At 44.8% G+C, this 24963-nt stretch overlaps 1 protein-coding gene across 4 annotated transcripts in view; it reads right to left on the reverse strand.

Annotated features, from left to right (window-relative positions):
• Positions 1–24963, reverse strand: part of STARD13 (StAR related lipid transfer domain containing 13) — a gene marked incomplete at its 5' end in the record, with an annotated part of 302915 nt that overhangs the window by 54697 nt on the left and 223255 nt on the right. The window lies entirely within an intron of this gene.

Here is a 24963-nt window from a genome sequence, read left to right on the forward strand (position 1 = left end):
AGTGAAGTTGAAAGTGAAGAAACATCCATTATGTCCCAGGAAGTACTGAACTAGCTGAAACTTTGCTACACAAGAGTCCCATTTGCTCTCCAGCCTCCAGACCTGAGAGGACTCTGCCACAAAGACTATCAATCTCTGCCCCTCCCCCTCCCTAATGTAAACCTGGTCCTTTCCCTGCTTGTCTTTCAGCTGTGCTTGGAACCCATACTCATCTTAGCCATACTTTCACCAGCCCTTCAATTTGTTTGCCACCTTGATCTTTTATCATGTTAGTCCCCAAATTTGGATCAACTCAACTGTCTGTTTTCTCTCTTGCTCTTGGGCTTCTGGATATAAATGAAAAAATAACTCAAACTACAGTGCTAAATTATACATGCTATGGAGTGAATTGTGTCCCCCTCAAACACATATGTTAAGCCCTAACCTCCAGTGTGACTCTTTTTGCAGTAAGAAGTAATTAAAGTTAAATGAGGTCATAGGGTGTAACCCTGATCCAGTAAAATTACTGTTCTTATAGGAAGAGACACCAGAGAGCTCTCTTCCTCTCACTCACTCTACCATGTGAGGACACAATGAGAAGAAACAGTTTTAAAAGTTGTCTCCAAAGAGTGATACATGAAAAATGACATGAAAGTTAATGTTTGACTCTTTAAACCATATGCATGTCTGTGAGCCAGGAAGAGAGAGTCCTTATCAGGAACCGAACCCTGCTGGTGCCTCCGTTGTAGATTTTCCAGCTTCCAAAACTGTAAGAAAATAAATGTCTACTGTTTAAGACACCCAGTCTGCAGTGTTTTGTTATGGTAACATGTACTAATACATACATTTATCCTCAGCTGGGTTCCCAAAATTGCTACCCAGCATTCTTTGTATTTTTTTCTCTGGTTGGCTCCCAATCTCTGATCATAAAAACGATGCCAGTTTCTCAACAGATGACTTAGCTACCATTGCCAATGAGAAAATACAGCTTAATATAAGCTATTTGACATAAATTCTTCTAATAATCCTTTCCTTCACCATAAAAAAAAAAAGATGTTCCTATTTTTTGTTGTTGGTAATCCTCACTCAAGGATATTTTCCCACTGATTTTTAGACAGAGTGGAAGAGGGGGAAGGAGAGAGGGGGGAGAGAAAGAGAGAGAGAAAGAGAGAGAGAGAGAGAGAGAGAGAGAGAGAGAGAGAGAGAGAGAGAGAGAAATGCCTCCCAAGACTGATGCCAGAGATTGAACCTGCAACCCATGTATGTGCCCTTGACCAGGAATCAAACCCATGACCCTTAGGTGTATGGCCAGTGCTCTAACCACTGAGAACACTGGCCAAGGCCCTATTATTTTTCAAAGCTAATCCTTTAACCTTGATTTTGATTTCAACATCCACCACTTCATATGGGACTTTGAAACAATACCTCATTTATTCCCTCTTACCTCAGCAAACTCTTCTCACTGCTTTTCTTCTCTTTAAGCTCATCCCTGTTTTGAGCAAACTGACTATCCAATTTGTTATCTATGTAAATAACCATCATCAAGGAAACCATCAGTTTTTCATTAATCTTATCTTTTAATCAAGCAGCTATACTAATTACCCCTCCTTATCCTATTCAGTTTCCTGAGAACAGTCTCAATTTTCATTCAGTTCAACCCACTGCAATCTAATTTCATAAAATTCTCTTTACAAATACCTTTATTATCTTGCTTTATTTGGTTACTTTTTTGAAAATCATAGTTATTGAATGCATATGGTTTAAAGAGTCAAACATTAACTTTCATGTCATTTTTCATGTACCACTCTTTGGAGACAACTTTTAAAACTTTTTCTTTCAGTGTTTACCTCAACAACATGCTTATATTGTTACTTTTGATTTTTCAGTTTAAGTCATTATCTATTCATTTTTTTCTATGAAAGAGGAGGATTTATTTTATTACTACCTATTCTGCCTGCTCACCTCCCCATACATTCACACCCTTTACTGTATCTCTTTTAACTATAGTTATGTCACAATTTCATAATTTTTGCTAAATCAGTACTCAGTGTTTATTATGGCCATGTAAATACTTTTCATATGTATATCGTACTCTGATTATTTTTTCTTTCAGTCTCAACTTTTCACTCTCCCAGGAGGTAATAATCATTTGTTTACTTGTTTTCATAGTTTTCTATGTACTTATCCCTAAATTCAAACTCAAATCTCCCCAATTATCTAAATCTCTAAGTGTGTTAAAACATATCAGGTAGTCTATTAATTTAATTTCCCTGGAGACAGCTCTCTCAGAGCCTCTGACCTGTTCTAGTTTGAATCTGCAGGAGTTTTTTGTTGTTAATGTTGTTTGTTTGTTTTCAGATCATGGACTAATCAAATTTCTCAGAACTCAGATTCTTTTTAACGTGTCCAATACTCTGAAGCTGAGTTACAAAAGAGGCCTGGTAATTTCAATATTTAGAATGTAGATAGACTATCACTTAAGCCCTTGTTTTTGAAAGAGGTCCTACCTTCAATGATGCCTGATGTCCTCTAGTCTAGGGAACTTCTGTTTCAGCCTCTCCAGCGAATAAACATATAACCTTAATGGCGGGAGAGTAGTCACCCAAATATAGATTTGGGAAATATATCTACTTTAAATAACACTTTTAAACAACACTTTTATTTTTAGCCCACATTCAATCTCATTTCCCATTTTTGAACATTTTACGACTCTGAAGTACAAACTGATCTATTTTATGACTTCTTTCACTGACCATGTAAATTTTTTTTCTTGGGCTTACTGGTACTCCATTTCATATTTCTGTTTTTCTCCTTTGAAAATTTTATTCTTGTGATCTTTCTGTATTAACAATTGCTTTTGTAAATGAATGTCTCCATAAATTAGCGGGAATTTAAAAGCAAGCAAATTCAGATGTTCAATTTCCCATCTTTGACAAATGACTTAATCTAGTATTCTCGCTATGAATAAATCTTAAATTTTCAAGTCAGTAAGTTTTGGCTATTGTAACTATCCTCAAACAAGGTAAGAATATTTCTTTACATCAGAAAATTATCTTGTGCTCCTTTACTGCCAATTCTTACCACCACCACACCCCCTCCCACCATCCCCAGAGTATCCTGTTTCTGATTTCTATTATCCATAGATTTGGTTTTGCCAATTCTTGGTCATCATATAAATGAATTGCACAGTGTGTTCTCTTTGTGTCTGGCTTTTTTTTTCTCTTCAGTATAATGTTTTTGAGATTAATCCATGTTGTTCAGTATAACAGTAATCATCCTTTTTAGTTGCTCAGTAGTATGCCATGGTATGAAGATATACAATTGGTTTACCTATTCTCTTGCTGATGAACATTTGGACTGTTTCTAGTTTTGCCCAATAATTTTTAGTCATCAAATCCCAAAGCTTCTTTTTAGCAGTGGACACTAATTACCATTCACTGTCCCTTCAAACTCTCCTCATCTTTGACATTCAAGATGAGAAAATCTTCCCTCTCTCTAAACATTATCTCTTTCCTGTCACTAAGCAGTACTTGACCCTTAACTTATATATATTTTTAGAATTCATGATTATGCTAAAATATCTTATCACATCTTTAAATAAACTACACTATTATCATGTTCAATTCTCTTTCTCAGGCTCAGACACCTCACCTGAGTCCCAGTGACATTTCTAGGTACTCACTAATCTCATCCACTTGTGGAGTCTTGCTTGCCCTTCAAACTCAACTACCAAAACTGACCTCTAATTTCTTCAGAACCTGCTTCTCCTTTTTAATGTTTTGTCTTGATTAAAAGTATAACCAAGGAGGCCACTGAAACAGAAAAACAGAGTAATCTTAAGGTTTTTCTTTTTAAGACCTACATTTATTTTGATCACCAAGTCCTGTCAGTTATACCTCTGGATATTTTTAATATCTTGCTTCTTCTTTGGTCCTAATTCAGTCCCTTATCTTTTAATTGGTTTCACCACTACTTCAAATGCTTCGCATTAAAACCTATTTTATTTCTCAACTTTTTATCATGTCATTTAGTTACTTAAAAAATATTTGATGATTCCCCTCATTTTCCACCTTCACGTCAAATATAATAAGCAACTCTGAATTAAAAGCAGATCATTTAGTCTGGACCTGTCTTCAGCACTTTCTTGACCTTTGCTCCTGTAACTGACAGTCTATCTTTTGGGCAGTTCCATATGTGCCTAACATCTACCCAAGAGTAAGTGTGGTATGTGAAGTAAATTTTGTATATATTTTCATTAGGAAGCTCTGATATATAAGAGCTTAAATAAAAAAAATGTTGCTCATTTAGCAGCTCTGCAACAAGTTTGTTTAGGAAAGGAATGCCTATTATTTATAAAATTTACCTATCTAACAAACTTGTTCTTCTATTATGGCTTGGAAGTACAAACAAACCATTTTATTCTGTGCAAAAGGTTTTGATGTACTACATATACAAAAGACATCAAAGGGCTTATACTGTATATAGCATAAGCTTGAATATACTTTATACTTTCTGACACACATAGGTTTATTGTTTATTTATTTATATATTTGTATTGATTTCAGAGAGGAAGGGAGAGGGAGAGATAGAAACATCAATGATGAGAGAGAATCACTGATTGGCTGTCTCCTGCATGCCCCCCACTGGGGATCGAACCTGAAACATGGGCACGGCCCGACTGGGAATCAAACTGTGACCTTCTGGTTCATATGTCCACAGTCAACCACTGAAGCACACTGGCTGGGCAGGAAGTTTATTGTTTTCTAAAGCTAGAGACTAACTAGATTTTACTACCTAGGTTTGGGTCCTTTTATCATCCCGAAGTCAGATATTTGCCTGCATCTTATTAACTTTTCTCCTCTACTTGGAGAAAATATTAGCAAACATATATTTCATAAAGGACTTGTTTTCAGAATATATAAAAAATCCAAATCCACAATATGTTATGCAACCTGATTTTTTAAATGGGCAAAATATTTAATAGACAGATATGAAAGAAGATATACAAATGACAAATGAAAAAAGATGCTCAACATCATTTGTCATAGGAGACATGAAAATTAAAATAACAAGACACCACTATATACACTAGGGTCCCTAAATTAAAAACACTGACAATACTAAGTTTTAGCAAGAATGCAGAATCACTGAAATTTCAAAAGGGTTAGGCTTAGCAATTTCCTATAACATTAAACATATTCTTGGCATCTGACCAAGCAATGCTACTCTTAGTTCTTTATCCAAGATAAAATAAACCACACATTCAAAGACTTGTACTTGAATTTCATAGCAATGTTATTTATAAAATAGACAAAAGGGGAAATAACCCAAATGCCCATCAACTGCTAAATGGATATAAAAACTGTGGTGCATCCATACAATTAAATACTCAGTAATACAAAGGCACTCAAATTACTGATATAAGCAACAACATGGATTAATCTCAAAGGCATTATGTGAAGTGAAAGAAGCCAGACACAAAGAGAATGCATACATGCTATGATTGCTTTTATACAAAAATTTTAGAAAATATAGAATTGAAATGACAGAAAACAGTACAGTGGTTGTTAAATGCCAGTAACAGAAGATATACTTTGAGTTGATGATTTTATTTGAATGTAAATTATACTTCAATTATGCTGAATAATAATGCAAGTGAGTTACATCAGTGGGAATGATGAAGTAAAGATCTCTGTCTGAAACTCTGCTTCTCCATAAAATCAATAAGAATACTGCAGAAATTATCAAAATAAGCTTAAACTTCATATTTTATTTATTTGTTTACTTATTTATTTATTATTTTTTAGAATATTCTTTTTATTGATTTCAGAGAGGAAGAGAGAGGGAAAGAGAGATAGAAAACAATAATGATTAGAGAGAATCATTAATTGGCTGCCTCCTGCATGCCCCCTACTGGGGATCAAGCCTGCAACCCAGGCATGTGTCCTTGACTGGAATCGAACGTGAGACCCTTCAGTCGGCAGGCCAACACTCCATCCACTGAGCCAAAGCATCTAGGGCTACATTTTATTTTTTAATTACACTTTACATTCAATATTATTTTGAATTAGTTTCAGGTGTAGAGTATAATGGTTACACAGTCGTATATTTTACAAAGTGTTCCCGCTGATACTTCAAGTACTCACCTGGCACCAAACATAGTTATTACAATATTATTGACTGTATTTCCTATGCTCTACTTTACATCCCCATAACTATTTTGAAACAACCAATCTGTACTTCTTAATCCTTTCACCTCTTTTACCCAGGCCCCCAATTCCCATCTCCTCTCATAACCATCAGTCTGCTCTCTATGAGTATGTTTCAATTTTGTTTGTTTATTTTGTTCTTTGGCTTTCACATTGCTGGTGGGAATGCATATTGGTGCAACCATTATGAAAAAGAGTATAGAGGGTTCTCAAAAAATTAAAAATGGAACCCAGCAATTCCACTGCTGGGAATATATCCAAAGAAATCCAAACACCAATTCAATATGATATATGAACCCCTGTGTTCATTGCAGCATTATTTACAATAGCCAAGATATGGAAAAACCCAACTGCCCATCAATAGACAAGTGCATAAAAAGAACTGTGGTTTACACAATGAAATATTACCTGGTCATAAAATTGAATAAAATCTTACCATTTGTGATAGTATGGATAGACCTAGAGGGAATTATGCTAAGTAAAATAAGTCAGTCACAAAAAGACAAGTACAAAAATAAGCTTTTTAAGAGCTCTGGAAATTAATAAAGGCTTGCAACAATCTAAGTACTGTTGGAAAATGGTGAGTCTATGTAAGGACAGAGCTTTGTGGCATTTGAACTTGGCCTATTCAATTGTCCTTTTCCAAGGTATGCAGGAGCTTTGAAAAACAACAGTTAACAATCAGAGTAACCGTACACATTGGCATCCTAGCAGCCACTGGAAAGGGCAGAATGGGTTTGATCTCCCCAAAAGCTCCATTATTAAAGAACTGTCATTATCTAAGCTGTCTGGCAATTCACTGAATGCCCTTATTCACAGAGCTTGTCTTTATTTAACTTGATTATGAGCTCATCACTGAGACTAGCTTATTCACAAAGGGTTTGTCAAAATCAATCAGCAGCAATTATTTAACATCACAGCTGCCTAAAATGGTGATAACAGTTGGGCCAAACAAGATGTGAAAGAGGAATATTAGTAAAAGAAAAACCTCTGAAATGACATGTCTACAGGGGACTTAGAAAAGTTCTAACACATTCTTAGGACTCTAGAAGGCCAAGTATATAGGAAGAACTGTATGCATACCCAGGAAAGACTTGCAAAAGTCCTAATTTATCATCTCTGTCTGACCTTGGTGATCTGCATAAGCAGAAAATAAATGCTAAGACAGAGCTACTAACTTCCTGCTGGAGTGTTGAAACCATAGCTCAATATGTACAGATCCCTTTGGCAAAGGCTGGGAGACATACTGCTTCAAGATGTTTGTGGAAATCTCTGCCCAGTTATTTGCTGACCACTAAGCTAACCAAGTAGAGACAACAAATAATTTAGACATTAGAGAATTAGTTGGAAAAAGGCACTAAATAAACAGCAACAACAAGAAGCCATGGAGTAGGGGAAGGGGGGGATATGATTTGAGAGTTTTGTTTAAAATATCCAGTTTTAAGAAAAATATTACAAAGGAATAAACTGATTCTAAAGTTTATATAGAGAGTCAAAAGACCCAGAATAGTTAACATAACATTGAAGCAGAAGAACAATGTTGGAAGGTTTACACTACCTGACATTAAGACTTACTACAAAGCTACAGTAATCAAGACAGTGTAATATTGGCAGAAGAACAGACAAACAGATCAATGGAACAAAACTGAGAGCCAAGAAATAGACCCACAGAAATACAGTCAACTGATTTGTTACAAAGGGACAAATGGAGAACAGGCAGTCTTTCAACAAACAATATTGAAACAATTGAACATCTCCATGCCAAAAAAAAAAAAAAATCACCTAGACACACAGACCTTATACCCTTCCCCAGAATTAACTCAAAATGGATCATAAGCCTAATTTCAAACACAGAATAATGAAACTTGTAGAAGATAACATAGGAGAAAAATCTAGGTAACCTGAGGTGTGGTGATATGACTTTTTAGATACAACATAAAAGGCACACTCTGGAAAAGAAAAAAAATTGATAAACTAGACTTCATTAAAATGAAATCTTCTGCTTTATGAAAGACATTGTCAAGTGTATGAAGAGACAACCCACAGATTTGGAGAAAATATTTGTGAAAAAAATATATGATAAAGAACTGTTATCTAAAATATTTAAAAAATAACCCTCTTAAAACTCAACAATAAGAAGACAAACAGCCCAATTAAAAAATAGGCAAAAGATCTGAACAGACCCCTGACCAAAGGAGATACACAGATGGCAAATAAACATATGAAAAGATGCTCAACATCATATGTGTTTAGAGAATTACAAATTAAAACTATGAGACCATGATTCACCTATTAGAATGACAAAATACTAAAACACCCACAACACCAAATGATGGCAAGGATGTGGAGTAACAGGAACTCTCATTCATTGTTGGTGGGAATACAAAATGGTATAGCCATCTTGGAAGACAGCATGGCAGTTTCTTACTGCCAAACACACTCTTATCATAGGACTGAGCAATGGTATTCCTTGGTATTTACCCAAATAAGATGAAAACTTATGTCCACATAAACACCTGCACAGAAATGTTAATAGCAGTTTTATTCATAATTGCAAAAACTTGGGAGGAACCAAGGTGTTCTTTAATAGGTGAATTAATAAACTGTGGTACATTTGGACAATGAAATATACTCAGCACTAAAAAAAAAAAATGTGAGCCATCAAGCCATAAAAAGACTTAGAGAAAAACTTAAATGCACATTACTAATGGAAGGAAGCCAATATGAGAAGGCTACATACAGAATAATTGCAACTACATGACATTCTGGAAGAGTCAAAACGACTGAGAGAGTTAAAAAGATCAGTGCTTTCCCAGGGTTAGGAGGGAGGAAGGGTGAATAGTCAGAAAACAGAGGATGTTTAGGGCAGTGAAACTACTCTGTATGATACTATAATGATAAATACATCTGTCAAAACACATAGGATGTACACACCAAGAGTGAACCCTAATGTAAACTATGATGTGTCCAATGTAGGTTCATCAATTGATGGTAGGAGATGCTATGTATGTGTAGGTCCAAGGGTATATAGTAACTCTTTGTATTTTTACATATATATATACGTATATATGTATATATATGTGTATATATATGTGTATATATATGTGTGTATATATGTATATATATACACATATATATGTGTATATATATGTGTGTGTATATATATATGTAATATATTTAATATGTTTTTTTATTTCAGAGAGGAAGGGAGAGGGAGAGTTAGAAACATCAATGATGAGAATCATTGTCAGCTGCCTTCTGCATGCCCCTTACAGGGGATTGAGCTTACAACCTGGGCATGTGCCCTGACTGGGGATCAAACTATGACCTTCTGGTTCATAAGTTGATGGTCAACCACTGAGCTGGGCAGGAACTCTGTATTTTGTGATCAAATTTGCTGTGAACCTAAAATGGCTCTAAAAATAAAATCTATCTTTTTAAAGATGTAGTCTTTTGTTTTATTCATTTAAAAATTATTTTGGCCCTAACCAGTTCGGCTCAGTGAATAGAGCTTCGGCCTGCAGACTGAAGGGTCCCAGGTTCGATTCCGGTCCTGAGCATGTATCTTGGTTGTGGGCACATCCCCAGTAGGGGGTGTGCAGGAGGCAGCTGATCGATGTTTCTCTCTCATCAATGTTTCTAACTCTCTATCCCTTTCCCTTCCTCTCTGTAAAAAAAAAAATCAATAAAATATACTTTAAAAAAATTATTTTGGTTTTTGGACTTTGAAATTCCTGATGTAAAGTGATCTGCATTTCCTTCGCTTTTAATCTACTTGCTCATTCATTCTCAATCCTATCTACAAAATCATTCTCATTGAAGATATCTTAGAAATCCTAGGTACAATTTCAAATATCATACACACAACCATTTAACTCTTCCTTCCACAATATATATCTATTTGAAATCATCATGTTGTACACTTAAAATATTTCACAATTTTATATCAGCTCTCCAAAACAGCTGATTTGTTAAGATGGAAAAAAAAAGAGAGAGAGAGAAAACACTCCTTATGGTGGTCTGAAGCTAGGTAGACATTCCCAGCATGGTTTAGCCTTGGCCAACGATTTCTCCTGTAAAAGGTAATATAAACAACTAGAGGCCTGGTGCACAAAATTTGTACACAGGTGCAGTCCTTAGGCCTGGCTGGCAATCAAAGCACGAGTGTCAGAGAGAAACCAAGATGGCGGCATAGGTAAACACCGGAGTTTGCTGCCTCGAACAATCACTTCAAAAATACAACTAAAAGATGGAACGGACATCATCCAGATCCACAGGAAGGCTGGCTGAGTGGAAATTCTACAACTAGAAGGAAAGAGAAAAGCATACCGAGACTCAGAGGAGGGGCAGTACGGAAGTAAAATACTAAGGTGCAGAGGTTCATGCGGAGCGGGCTGGGGGCTGAGGGCGCGGTTGTCATTTTCAATCCGGAGGGAGTCTCAGGCTCTGAGCTCCAGTTCTGGATGAGTCTCTAGGGACCCAGACACATATGGGAGAAGCGGGACTGTCTGGCATCGGTCGAAACTCCAGGGCAGCTTTCTCTCCGAGGGGCTTGCAGTGATTACCAGGACACTGAGAAGCAGAGCCTCTGCGGGCTGGACTGAGAGCAGCCATAACTGCTAGCCTCGCCCTGTTGATCCCATGGGACCTGCCCTGCCCAAGCCCTGCAGGGAGGCTTTTGCAGGATAGCCTCAGGCAAAGGCTAGGTTAGCACCTCCCTAGAGATCCAGGAGCCAGGAAACCCAGAGGTCAGAGTGGGACCATCCAGTTTGCAGCTCCGTGGAACTATAAAGGACACACTCAGGGGGCAGACTCAGTGAGCACCAAAGCCCCATTGAAGCAAGTCTTGCCCCAGAGGTGTGTCTCCAGCACAGATGTTCTCCCACTGCAGACACAGCTGATTTTCACAGCCAATTGGCCTGGAGGTCAATTCCTCCCAGTGATAACTACAACAATCAAGGCTTAACTACAACAAGACTGTGCACAAAGACCACAAGGGGATGCACCAAGAGTGTCCACCTCAGGTAATTGGGGAGGCTGAACCACTGGGCCCTAGAGGACACTCAGCACAGAAAACCACTTTATCAACACAGGGAAGCATAAAAAATGCGGAGACAAAGAAAAAGGACACAAATGACAGAAATGGAGGAAAGCAAACTACTGGAAATAGAGTTCAAAACCACACTTTTAAGGTTTTTCAAGAATTTTCTAGAAATTGCAGATAAACCTAATGAGATCTACAAGAAATCTAATGAGACCCTCGAAGTTGTGATAAAGGACCAACTAGAAATTAAGCATACACTGACTGAAATAAAGAATATTATACAGACTCCCAACAGCAGACTAGAGGATTGCAAGAATCAAGTCAATGATTTGAAATACGAAGAAGCAAAAAACACCCAACCAGAAAAGCAAAATGAAAAAAGAATCCAAAAATACGAAGATAGTGTAAAGAGCCTCTGGGGCAGCTTCAAGCGTACCAACATCTGAATTATAGGGGTGCAGAAGAAAAGAGAGAGCAATGCTAAATATTTGCCAAAATGCAGATTGGCTTCATTCACAGCAGAATTTCACAGTGGTTTTGATAAAATGTTTTGAATACTTGTGTTATGTGACATGAAAACCTATTTGAAGAAATACTGACAGAAAACTTCCCCTACCTGGTAAAAGAAATAGACTTACAGGTCCAGGAAGCGCAGAGAACCCCAAACAAAAGGAATCCAAAGAGGACCACACCAAGACACATCATCATTAAAATGCCAAGAGCAAAAGACAATGAGAGAATCTTAAAAGCAGCAAGAGAAAGACAGTCAGTTACCTACAAGGGAGTACCCATATGATTGTCAGCTGATTTTTCAACAGAAACTTTGCAGGCCAGAAGGGAGTGGCAAGAAATATTCAAAGTGATGAATGCCAAGAACCTACAACCAAGATTACTTTATCAGATAAAGAGCTTCACAGATAAGAAAAAGCTAAAGGAGTTCCTCACCCCCAAACCAGTATTATATGAAATGCTGAAAGGTATCCTTTAAGAAGAGGAAGAACAAGAAAAAGGTAAAGATAGAAATTATGAACAAAAAATACAAATCTATCAACAAGTGAATCTGAAAATCAAGTGAATAATCTGATGAACAGAATGAACTGGTGATTATAGAATCAGGGGCATAGAAAGGAAGTGGACTGGCTATTCTTGGGGGGAAAGGGGTGAGGGGGCTGCGGGAAGAGACTGGACAAAAATCGTGCACCTATGGATGAGGACAGTGGATGGGGAGTGAGGGAGGAGGGTGGGGTGGGAAGTGGGTGGAGGGGAGTTATCGGGGGAAAAAAGAGGAACAAATGTAATAATCTGAAAAATAAAGATTTAATTAAAAAAAAAAGCACGAGTGTCTGGTGTGGAAGGGCAGGTCCCAGCTGCTTCTGGGCCCCCAATCCACCCCCCTCCCCCTGCGCCTGAGTCACGGTGCCCAAGTCCCCACATGGAGATGCGGTAAGCATGGCCAGATGCTGCATGCCAGGGTGCAGCATGGGCCTCTGGGCCACCTAGCAGCACCACACAGAAGCTGGGAAGGCAGTGCACTCTATCCCGATGGCCTCACAGACTGGCTCCTGCATGAACCCATGGCGAGCCCGGCTGGCCCCCGCACTCCTGGTGGCTGTGGCCCGGCTCACTCAAAAGAGGCAGCACACGTACGGAGCGGGCTCCTCGTGGGCACCCAGCACCTGAGCATGGGGGGCTTCCCTTGTGCACAAGCCCTGGTGTCCCTGGGGAGGGTAGCAGGAGGAGTGAGAGTGAGCTCAGTGGACACCTTGCATTCTCACCGCACCTCTGTCCCCATCACCCCTACCCCCAGGTAGCCGGCAAGAGGTTGTAGTGCATCGCTGATGCCCGCCATGTTCCGCGCTGCCCCCTGGTGGTCAGCACATGTCATAGTGAGCAGTTGAACTCCCGGTCTCCTGGTCAAACGACCGCCCAAGGGGACAATTTGCATATTAGGCTTATATTATATAGAACTGCTTGACTCTATAAGAATACGAAATGGAAGAAACATATCCTGGAGAGATGTAAATGCCTCTTTATGGATTAGCTGGCTCAGGTAAAAAGAACATGTCACATAACACAAGTATTCAAAACATTTTATCAAAACCACTGTGAAATTCTGCTGTGAATGAAGCCAATCTGCATTTTTGAAAATATTTAGCATTGTTATTTATTTACCTCTAACTTAATGATCCTATATAATAAAGAGCTAATATGCTAATTAGGCCAAACAGCAGAACAACTGTCTAGGTGACATTCTGGACCACCTTCTGGACAAAGCCGGGGTTGCGAGGGCTGGCCGAGGCAGCTGGGGCTGTGAGGACTGAGCCCCTTGCATGAATTTCATGCATTGGGCCTCTAGTCTAGCTAATAAAGAGGGAATATGCTAATTGACCCTCACACCATCACAAAGATGGTAGCATCCACAACCAATAAGGAGGGAATATGCTAATTGACTGCCCCACCCTCAAAGGTGACGGCACCTACAGCCAATAAGGAGGGAATATTCTAATTGACTGCCATGCCCTCAAAGATGGCAGCACCCAAAGCCACAAAATGGCGGCACCCAATCCCCACAGTCTTGCTGGGGCGGCAGGCCTGTGTGGCCTGCCTCCAGAGTCTTCCAGTCCCCTCAGCCCCCCAGCCACCCAGGGTTGGTCCGAGGCACAGGCAAGCCTCGGATGTCAGCTGCCCAGCCGACCAGGGCTGCCTGAGGGTCAGTTAACCAGGACCGGCCGAGGCTTGCGCTGCCAGTAGTGGCAGCAGCAGCGGTGTGACTGGGCGTCACCTTCCCCTGATTGTAGGGTTGCCTCCTGACCCTGAGGGTTCCCAGACTGTGAGGAGGGCCAGGCTGGGCTGAGGGACCCCCCTTCAGTGCATGAATTTTCATGCACTGGGCCACTAGTAAGTAATATAAAGCCCTTGAGATAATTTGAGTTGGTCTCACACTAGTTGCCTGGAAACCTATCCTATCTAATAAAAGAGAAACATGGTAATTAGCGTACAACCGCTACCCTTCCCATTGGCTAATCAGGGCGATATGCAAATTAACTGCCAGCCAAGATGGCGGCCGGCAGCCAGGCAGATTGAAACTAACATGAGGCTTGCTTGCTTCAGTGACGGAGGACTCCAACGTTCCCTGCCAGCCGCTGCAGGCCTCTGAGCTGCAAGCAACTATGTAACAAACATAGAAGCTAAACAAAACCCCAGAAACCTGCTGGGCCTCAGCCAGCAGGATCGCAACATTGTAAGCAAAGGCCAGAAACCTACTTTCAGCAGCGGAGGCCTAAGAGCTGGAGCCAAGCCTCAAAGCTAAAGCTGGTCCAGAATAAAAAAAAGAAAAGAAAAGAAAAAAAGGAGCGGTTGGGAGCTTCAGTCACCCCCAGCCTGAAAACAGCCCTCGGCTCCTCACCCAGACTGGCCAGGCACCCCAGTGGGGACCCCCACCCTGAAGGGGGTGTGACCAGCTGCAAACAGCCATCATCCCCTCACCCAGGCTGGCCAGGCACCCCAGTGGGGACCCCCACCCTGATCCAGGACACACTTCAGGGCAAACCAGCTGGCACCCACCCATGCACCAGGCCTCTACCCTATATAGTAAAAGGGTAATATGCCTCCCAGCACTGGGATCAGCGGAGCCGCGAGGCCTCCCGGCACCGGGATCAGCGTGACAGGGGGCAGCGCCCAAACCCCCTGATCGCCCTGAGGCTCTGTGTGTGACAGGGTGCGGCGCCCCAACCCCCTGATCAGCCCTGCTCTGTGTGTGACAGGGTGCGGCGCCCCAACCCTTTGATTGGCCCTGTTCTGTGCGTGACAGGGTACAGAGCCCCAACTACCCTGATGGGCCCTGCTCTGTGAGTGACAGGGGCAAATGCCCCAACCCCCTGATTGGCCCTGCTCTGTGCATGACAGGGGGTGGTGCTGCAAATCCCCATCGACCCTGCCTTGAGTGTGACAGGGGATGGTGCCCCAACCCCCAATCGGCCCTACCCTGAGTGTGACTGAGGGTGGAATCACAACTTCCCGATCGCCCTGCTCTGTGTATGACAGGGGGCGGTGCCCCAACTCCCCAATCGGCCTTGCTCTGAGCCCGACCAGGGGCTGCACCTAGGGATTGGGCCTGCCCTCTGCCACCCGGGTGCAGGCCTAAGCCAGCAGGGCGTTATCTCCCTAGGGGTTCCAGACTGGGAGAGGGCACAGGCCAGTCTGAGGGACCCTCCTTTCCCCCAGGAGTGCACAAATTTTTGTGCACCGGGCCTCTAGTTGACTGAATAACAATTTTGATTATAAAATGTATTTTATTTGTTGGCATGAACAATATGTATTCCATTGGATTAGAGCCTCTTTTGAGGCAGAAACCATAATTTATTCTTCTAATCCACATAAAGCCTAGCAAGAAATGTTATACATGACTAGAGGCCAGGTGCACAAAATTCAGGCATGGGTGGGGTCCCTCAGCCTGGCAGGCGATCAGGGCCAACCAGGGCCAGGCAGATCAGGGCTCGAAGGCCCCAGCAGGGTTGGGAGAGGAGGTGATGGTGGGCAGGCCGGGTGTGAAAGGAACAGATGCCAGATGCCGATGCTGCCCTTGGCGCCCCGCCACCCCACAGTTCCCTGCCTCCCCCCGCCCTTCCCTCAGCGTTACACCACCACTGGGGGCCTGCTGGCCAGGGGAAGGATTGGGGAGGACCAGGGGAGGTTTTGATCCCCAGGTTGGAATGTGCAGGAGGCAGCCAATCAATGATTCTCTATCATCACTGTTGTTTCTATCTATTTCCTGCTCTGAAATCAATTAAATACATATTTTTAAAATGCAAGATTTTTAGAGGAAGAAAGGTAGAGCAAGGGAGCTATTGACAGTGGGGCATTTGAGATCTTGCTCACATTTCAGATAGGATAACATAAGGTGGTCCTCAGGAGGTGACAGGTAAGGAGGGGCAGTGGGTGGAGCAGGGCACTGCGGGCTGAGGAATGGGCTGTAATGACTGGGAATGTCTGTGACAGTGACACTGAACGTCTGTTGGGGCCATCGCTGGGATCATTCATCCCCAAGAGGTTTTGATTCTGGATGGGAGGAGAAAAACGGAGATTAGCAGGCCTTTCTTAGCCTAGAAGGTGACACAGGCAGCAGGAGTGGGCCGCCCAGCTTTCCTACAAATGTAAACATGCAGTGTAACTGCATATGGACTTCAGTCACACAGTCAAATCAATGCCCAGCCAGCGCTGGTGGCTGTGTCCTGCCACTCTGGCTGTGCTGGGGTACTATTGGCTAGGGAAGGCCGAAGCCACGCCCCCAAGCACACATAGTATGTGAAGGGGTGGGCAGGAAGCCAAAAGCTGGAAGTCGGAGCTGAGGTGGCCAGGCAGCTCTGTGTTCGACATGGAGCTGGACCGGGAGCAGCTGTTGGTGCAACCGACTTTGGAGTTGGAGGGGCTGCACTTCCTGCACATCACTGGTGAGTCCCTGTGAGCCCATGGTGTGCCAGCGGGGCCAGTTGGGACCTGGGGAGGCCTTTCCCTCCTGAAGCCGTTCTTCCCAGGGTGGCAGCATTGGCTGCTTTTTTTTCCCCCCCAATTTATTTTTTTATTGGAAAGCAAGCTCTGGGCTTGCTGTTCCTGGGATCCCTAGGACATAGCATGCACCTCCAGGCCTCACTGTGTCCCCCTCCCCCTCCTCCTGCATTGAGCACCTGGCCCCTGGTGGTCATAGTGACTGGTCCACCGGTCATTCTGGTCATTACACTGTATGGTTGCTGGGCTTTTATTATATAGGATAGTCATAGTAGGTTCTTCTTTCTTAACTGAACATATTTTGTCTATATCAGTGGTTGACTTTAAGTAGTCACAGTAGACTTGTATGGTCTCCCCCCTGAATATGACAGGCTGAGAGCATCTAATTTGCATCCCTAATGCCCAGCATAGGCACTGGGTCGGAGAGAATCTACTCAGTCAATGTTTGCTAAGAGCTTGGCAGACTTCAGGGACCATTTGGTCTGATTATTTTACTTTCAGATGAGGAGAATAAGGCTCCTAGAGGAACACTTGCTCAAGGGAGCCACACATAGTTAGACTCCTTGCTGAGAGTGATTTCTCTGTCTCCACATCCCCAAGAATTTTATAGAGGCCTGGAAAATGAAAGCATATGTCATGGATCTCTCACAGGCTATTCAACAAGTGGATTTTCTCTTTCCTTTTTTCCATGGGAAGAGAAAATCCACGGCACATGATAAAGACATGTACTCTACACTTTGAGCAAACTGGATTTATGTGTTAACATAAGCAAAGTAGTTTGACCTTTTCAGAAGAAATGTTCACAATGATACTGCTACTAGAACCTGTTGATTTCCACATTATCTTCAGAATCCTTGAGAAAAACTAATACATTAGTAAAGGAGAAATAGTCAGAAGTCTCATTTTAAGAATGAAACTTGAGATTCTAACAGAAAAGTCAATAAGAAGAAAGGAAACTGAAATTCTTTCATCTAACCATGTGTGCTATGTCCCAGGAACAGGCTAGGTGCTGCAGATGCAGAGGTGCGCAAGATGTGGTCCTGCCATTAAGGATCTCACAGTTCTGTGTGCAATATAAAAATAATATAACAGAAGAAGTAACTTATTTCCTGAGTGCATAAAGACAAAACTCCCACAGGAGGTAATATTTGAGCAAAGCTATGGAAGACTAAGAGAAATTTGCTGCATAGGCTAGAAAAGTTATAGGCAACACAAACAGGCGTTACATAGCATGCTTTAGCCTGGGAAATACAAATACATGAGTGGGGATGTCTGGAGGGATAGACAAAGGTTAGATCAAGAAGGACCAAAATGAAGATGTTTGGAGCAATCTGTGGCAACGAGGAGCTATTGAAGGATATTAGAAAGGAGATGTAGGAGGTCAACAGAAACTGAAAGTAGCGTCTTAAAAGCTGTAGAATAGGTATGATTAATAGAAGGGGGTAGTTGGTTAGTTGTATCAAATATTTAAGAGTAAGGGATAGAAAACCTAAACTATGCCTTTGGATTTAGTAGTTAGCGAGGGCAGTTTCACAGAAGTCTGAGTGAAGAGGGCTGAGAAACAAGTGGACTCTGCACAGAGGATTCTGCTAAGAAGGAGAAAGATTTAGGATATTTTGATGAGAAAATAAATAATTTACAACCACACAATATTCTTTAACATGTAAAAGCAGTGAAATGATTTGTGAACTTATAGGTCATTTTCTTTCATGCTCCAGTTCAACTGAATGAACATTTACTGAATTCCTGCTAGGCACAAGCCACAAAGCACCCAGCACTCAGGATATACCATTCAATAAAATGCAGTCCCTACTACTGAGTACTTAGAAACTGGTGGAAAGTCTTGGCATCCCCAGCTAACTACACCCTGAGTGAGGCGGTGGTCCTGGAGCACATAGGAGAGACAACCCAAGAGAGGATGACCGGAAGGGCCTGGAACCAGGGGCCCACTGAAAAAGGAAAGGCTGGGGATTTGTGAGCATAGTGTGTGCCAAGAGTTTGTCTAGATGACCTGTAGGCTAGTCTGGGCCGTGTCTGAGAGGAGTTTTCCACTTACCCTGTCACAGAGGCTGGGAGAACAGAAGGGCCCTGCCCTTCAGATGTATAGGAAAGCAACGGAACCCTTCCCTTTCACATAGTTTAGATTCATGTTTTACTTTTAAACCGCTAGACTTTAGATTGCTCATGATGTCTCCCATGCTGATTTAATGGCCAGTTTCCTGTGATGTTTCTAATATTCCTGTCAAAGGCATGAGAGGAATACCAAGCAAAGGTACTGAGTTCATTTCTAACATGCCATTCTGCTTAAAGCCACAGGCTTGAAGTGCCAAGGGACCTGTGTGCTTAGGAGTGTTCTGTGTGTGGTCCTACAGAAGTTCAGAAACAAAGTCACTGGAGACTGAAAGCTATTGCAGCAGCTCTGGCAGAGCTCAGGGCCTGGGAAAGGTCTCCCCACTGCCCTGGAGTTTACAAAAGAGATTCTGCAGAGCAGAGTGGAAAGCCATGCCACAGACAACTCGAGTATGTACTCAGTGAGGGTTGGGCCTTTCAAAAATCACCGGCCAGCCAACAGGAGGGCTTTATTATATCTGAGAGGAAAAAAGAATGCAATCAGAAGTCCACAAGTGGCTGTCATTGTGCCACTGCACACCCAGCGAAGGCCGTACCTCTGCTCTACTAAGCATTTTGCTGTGGCTGTTCTCCTACCGAGGGCTGCAGCAGAAATGCTGACTTCTCTTCCAGCACATACACTCACTTCTCTTCCAGCACATACACTCACAATCGAGTGTCCCTGGATACTAGCTGAAGTGAGGGAGAAAAGAGATTAAGCATAAAAAGATCTAGCTATGCAAAGAAAATGAAGTACATGTATATTGTTTGCAGAGAAGAAGATGTATGTGTAGAATTGTGTGATTGGCATAAGAGAATACTTTTAAAAAAATATATTTCTTTATCGATTTCAGAGAGGAAGGAAGAGGGAGAGAGAGCTAGAAACATCAATAATGAGAGAGAATCATTGATTGGCTACCTCCTGCATGCTGCCCCACTGTGATTGAGCCCGCAACCCAGGTATGTGCCCTTGTCTGGAATCGAACCTGGGATCCTTCAGTCCAAAGGCCGACACTCTATTCATTGAGCCAAACCAGCTGGTGTGAGAATACATTTTTTAATTTTGATATAGCTAACATATAACATTGTAGAAGTTTAAGGTGTACAACATAATGATTTGATATATGCATATTTTGCAAAATAATTACCACAATAAGTTTAGTAAATTTCCATTGCCATATCATTACAATTCTTTTCTTTTGATGAGAACTAGTGGCCCGGTACACAAAATTTGTGCATGGCAGAGGGGTGTCCCTCAGCACGGTCTGCACCCTCTCCAATCCGGAACCCCTCGGTGGATGCCTGCGGGATCGGGCCTAAACCGGCAGTCGGACATCCCTCTCACAATCTGGGACTGCTGGCTACTAACCACTCACTTGCCTGCCTGCCTGACTGCCCCTAACTGCTTCTGCCTGCAGGCCTGATCACCCCCTAACTGCTCCCCTGCCAGCCTGATTGATACATAATTGCTCCCTTGCAGACCTGATTGCCCCCAACTGCCCTCCCCTGCTGGTCTGATTGCCCCCAAGGCTATTATTAGTATCGATAATATACACATTTAAATGTACACATGTATCAGACCAACAGGGAGGGCCTATCGTGCAAGAGTAGGGCTTCCTTCCCCCAGCTGCCAACACCAGCTTCTCTCTGGCACCTGGGAGGGTCTCCCCCTCACAGCCCTGGCTTTGTCCAGAAGGATGTCTGGTCTAATTAGCATATTATGCTTTTATTATTATCCTATCTAATAAAACAGAAACATGGTAATTGGCGTATGACCGCTACCCTTCCCATTGGCTAATCAGTGAGATATGCAAATTAACTGCCAGCCAAGATGGTGGCCGGCAGCCAGGCAGCTTGAAACTAACATGAGGCTTGCTTGCTTCGGTGACGGAGGACTCCAACGTTCCCCGCCTGCCTTGCCGGCCTCTGAGCCTGCAGTTTGAAACATAGTTACAAATATAGAAGCTAAACAAAACCCCAGAAACCTGCTTTCATCCTGCCAGGATCTCAGAGCTGGAGTTGATACAGAGTTTCGATTACAGAACCGAAACAAACAAGATACCTGTTTTCAGGAGCGGAGGCCTAAGAGCTGGAGCCAGAGCTAAAGCTGGCCCAGAATAAAAAAAAAAAAAGAAAAAAAGGAGCAGTTGGGAGCTTCAGTCCCAGCCTGAAAACAGCCCTCAGCCGCTCACCAGACTGGCCAGGCACCCCAGTGGGGACCCCACCCTGAAGGGGGTGTGACCAGCTGCAAACAGCCATCATCCCCTCACCCAGACTGGCCAGGCACCCCAGTGGGGACCCCCACCCTGATCCAGGACACCCTTCAGGGCAAACCAGCCAGCCCCCACCCATGCACCAGGCCTCTATTCTATATAGTAAAAGGGTAATATGCCTCCCAGCACCGGGATCAGCGGAGCCACGAGGCCTCCCGGCACCGGGATCAGCGTGACAGGGGGCTGCGCCCAAATCCCTGATCGCCATGTGGCTCTGTGTGTGACAGGGGGCGGGGCCACAACCTTCCTATCGGCCCTGCTCTGTTCCTGACAGGGGAAGGCGCCCCAACCCCATGATCAGCCCTGCTCTGTGGGTGATAGAGGGCGGCACCCCAACCCCGCCCCCCAACGGGCCCTGCTCTGTGTGTGATGGGGTAGAGCCATAACCTCCCCATCGGCCCTGCCCTGAGTGTGACAGTGACGACGCCCCAATCCCCTGATCCGCCCTGCTCTGTGTGTGACAGAAGGCGGTGCCCCAACTCCCCTATCAGCCCTACTCTGTGAGTGACGGGGGGAGCTCCTCAACCCCCTGATGGGCCCTGCTCTGTGCGTGACAGGGGGAGCTCCCCAACCACCTGATGGGCCCTGCTCTGTGCGTGACAGGGGGGTGCTCCCCAACCCCCTGATGGGCCCTGCTCTGTGCATGACAGGGAGGAGCTCCCCAACCGCCTCATTGGCCCTGCTCTGTGCGTGACAGGGTACGGAGCCCCAATCCCCCTGATGGGCCGTGCTCTGTGCGTGACAGGGGGTGGTGCCGCAACCTCCCCATCAACCCTGCCTTGAGTGTGACAGGGGGCGGTGCCCCAACCCCCCAATCGGCCCTATCTTGAGCGTGACTGAGAGTGGCATCGCAACCTCCCAATTCGCCCTGCTCTGTGCATGACAGGGGCGGCACCCCAACTCCCCAATCGGTCCTGCTCTGAGCCCGACCAGGGGCTGCACCTAGGGATTAGGCCTGCCCCCTGCCACCCTGGAGCAGGCCTAAGCCAGCAGGTCGTTATCTCCCAAGGGGTCCCAGACTGCAAGAGGGCACAGGCTGGGCTGAGGGACCCTCCTCCCCCCCGAGTGCACAAATTTTTGTGCACCGGGCCTCTAGTCCTATCTAATAAAAGAGAAACATGGTAATTAGCGTACAACCGCTACCCTTCCCATTGGCTAATCAGGGCAATATGCAAATTAACTGCCAGCCAAGATGGCGGCTGGCAGCCAGGCAGATTGAAACTAACATGAGGCTTGCTTGCTTCAGTGACGGAGGACTCCAACGTTCCCTGCCTGCCTTGCCGGCCTCTGAGCTGCAACTCTAAGCAACTATGTAACAAATATAGAAGCTAAACAAAACCCCAGAAACCTGCTTTAGTCGACCGGGCTTCAGCCAGCAGGATCGCAACATTGTAAGCAAAGGCCAGAAACCTACTTTCAGCAGCGGAGGCCTAAGAGCTGGAGCCAAGCCTCAAAGCTAAAGCTGGCCCAGAAAAAGAAAAAGAAAAAGAAAAAGAGAAAAAGGAGTGGTTGGGAGCTTCAGTCACCCCCAGCCTGAAAACAGCCCTCAGCCCCTCACCCAGACTGGCCAGGCACCCCAGTGGGGACCCCCACCCTGAAGGGTGTATGACCAGCTGCAAACAGCCATCATCCCCTCACCCAGGCTGGCCAGGCACCCCAGTGGGGACCCCCACCCTGATCCAGGACACCCTTCAGGGCAAACCAGCCGGCCCCCACCCGTGCACCAGGCCTCTACCCTATATAGTAAAAGGGTAATATGCCTCCCGGCACCGGGATCAGCGTGACAGGGGGCAGCGCCCAAACCCCCTGATCGCCCTGCGGCTCTGTGTGTGACAGGGCGTGGGGCCACAACCTCCCTATCCACCCTGCTCTGTTTGTGACAGGGGAAGGCGCCCCAAACCCCTGATCAGCCCTGCTCTGTGCCTGATAGGGGGGAGCTCCCCACTCCCCTGATCACCCTGCAGCTCTGTGTGTGACAGGGTGTGGTGCCCCAATCCCCTGATCGGCCCTGCTCTGTGTGTGACAGGGGAAGGCGCCCCAACCCCCCTCCCCCCCCCGCCCCACGGGCCCTGCTCTGTGTGTGACGGGGTAGAGCCATAACCTCCCCATTGGCCCTGCCCTGAGTGTGAGAGTGGTGTCGCCACAACCCCCTGATCAGCCCTGCTCTGTGGTTGATAGAGGGTGGCGCCCCAACCCCCTGATGGGCCCTGCTCTGTGCTTGACAGGGTACAGAGCCCCAACCCCCCCCGATGGGTCCTGCTCTGTGAGTGACAGGGGGCAGTGCCCCAACCCCGATTGGCCCTGCTCTGTGCGTGACAGGGGGTGGCGCCGCAACCTCCCCATCAACCCTGCTCTGAGTGTGAGGGGACAGTACCCCAACCCCCCAATCGGCCCTACCTTGAGCAAGACTGAGGGTGGCATCACAACCTCCCGATCGCCTTGCTCTGTGAATGACAGGGGGAGGGGCCCCAACTCCTCAATCGGCCCTGCTCTGAGCCCAACCAGGGGCTGCACCTAGGGATTGGGCTTGCCCTCTGCCAACGGGGAGCAGGCCTAAGCCAGCAGGGTGTTATCTCCCGAGGGGTCCCAGACTGCGAGAGGGCACAGGCCAGGCTGAGGGACCCCCCGCCCCTGCCCCGAGTGCACAAATTTTTGTGTACCGGGCCTCTAGTAGATAAATAAAATCTCAGGGCATTTGCTTGAAATTTCTTGAAGCAAACAATAGAATTCAATTGCAAAGTTCTGAGAATCCTAGAATGTCCCAACTCTGATGCCGTTACATTGCTAGGTCAAAGTCCTTGACCTGTCCAAACTGCAGTTTCCATTCTGCATTACCTGTACTACTTTCTCACCTTTGCTTGTTTCAGAATGGCAGCTTGCCGATAATTGTCAAGGTCTCCTAGAAAGTGCCTAGACTGGAGTGACATCCACTTTCCTTTGAAGTTTCACACATACCATTTTGTCTCATTTCGAGCTCCTTTCACCATCTAGTATTTTTGGGGATGGTTGTCCACTGCCACATGCCCATCTTTCAGAGCTGAACAGAAGCTTTCTACCTAGACAATTGTGGATTCAGACCCTGAGTCTACCTCTCCTTATCTGGAAAATAAAGTTTAAGAAAAGCACACATTTATTTTATAACGTTCTAATGATAGGGATAAAGTGTCTAATGTGTGAATTATGCTTAAAGATGATGGATCAGTACAATAGCAAAGTGCTTATCCTTTTTGGGTGAGTCTGGTTTTCAGGGAGTCAGGCCCTGTAAGGGGGCATCACCCTAGTTTCCTATGCAAATTGTCCCCCCTGTCCTGGGGCAGGAGGCAGTGGCCCTCTAACCCGGAACTGACCTCCGCGGGCCGGCGCCTCTAATCTGCATCCTGGAAGGAGCAAGTCTGCAGCACGTGAGCGAGTGAGTGAAACAGCGCCACCCACAAGTGGCAGGCACAGCTGAAGCCTGCTGTTCCCCACCTCCCTTTCCTTGGAATTCCTCCAGGGGAGGCGGGCGAGCTGTGTGCGGCCGCGATGCTCCTCTTTGCACATCCATTCCCCAAATAGGGGCTCCCATTGCCCACTGCCTGCGCCCCCTACATGGGCTGGGCACTCCATCTTCACACAGCGCCCCGCTGCGGCACCCAAACTGGATGTAACATCCCCATCCTGCTCCGGTCCTTGACTGTCACCTCCGAGGCCAGGGCGGGACTGGAGGACTCCGGTGGGCGGCTGCTCACGCTGCCCGCTCTCGCTGGGGTGACCCAGGATGCCAAGCCTTCTCATCCGCTCTCCGGCTGGCTCCGTGGCTCCAGCCGACACTGCCATCTTTGTCGCATCAATTTGCATATTCCCT

Source organism: Myotis nattereri, assembly GCF_964212035.1.
Source record: "Myotis nattereri genome assembly, chromosome: 2".
Classification (NCBI taxonomy): Eukaryota; Metazoa; Chordata; class Mammalia; order Chiroptera; family Vespertilionidae; genus Myotis; species Myotis nattereri.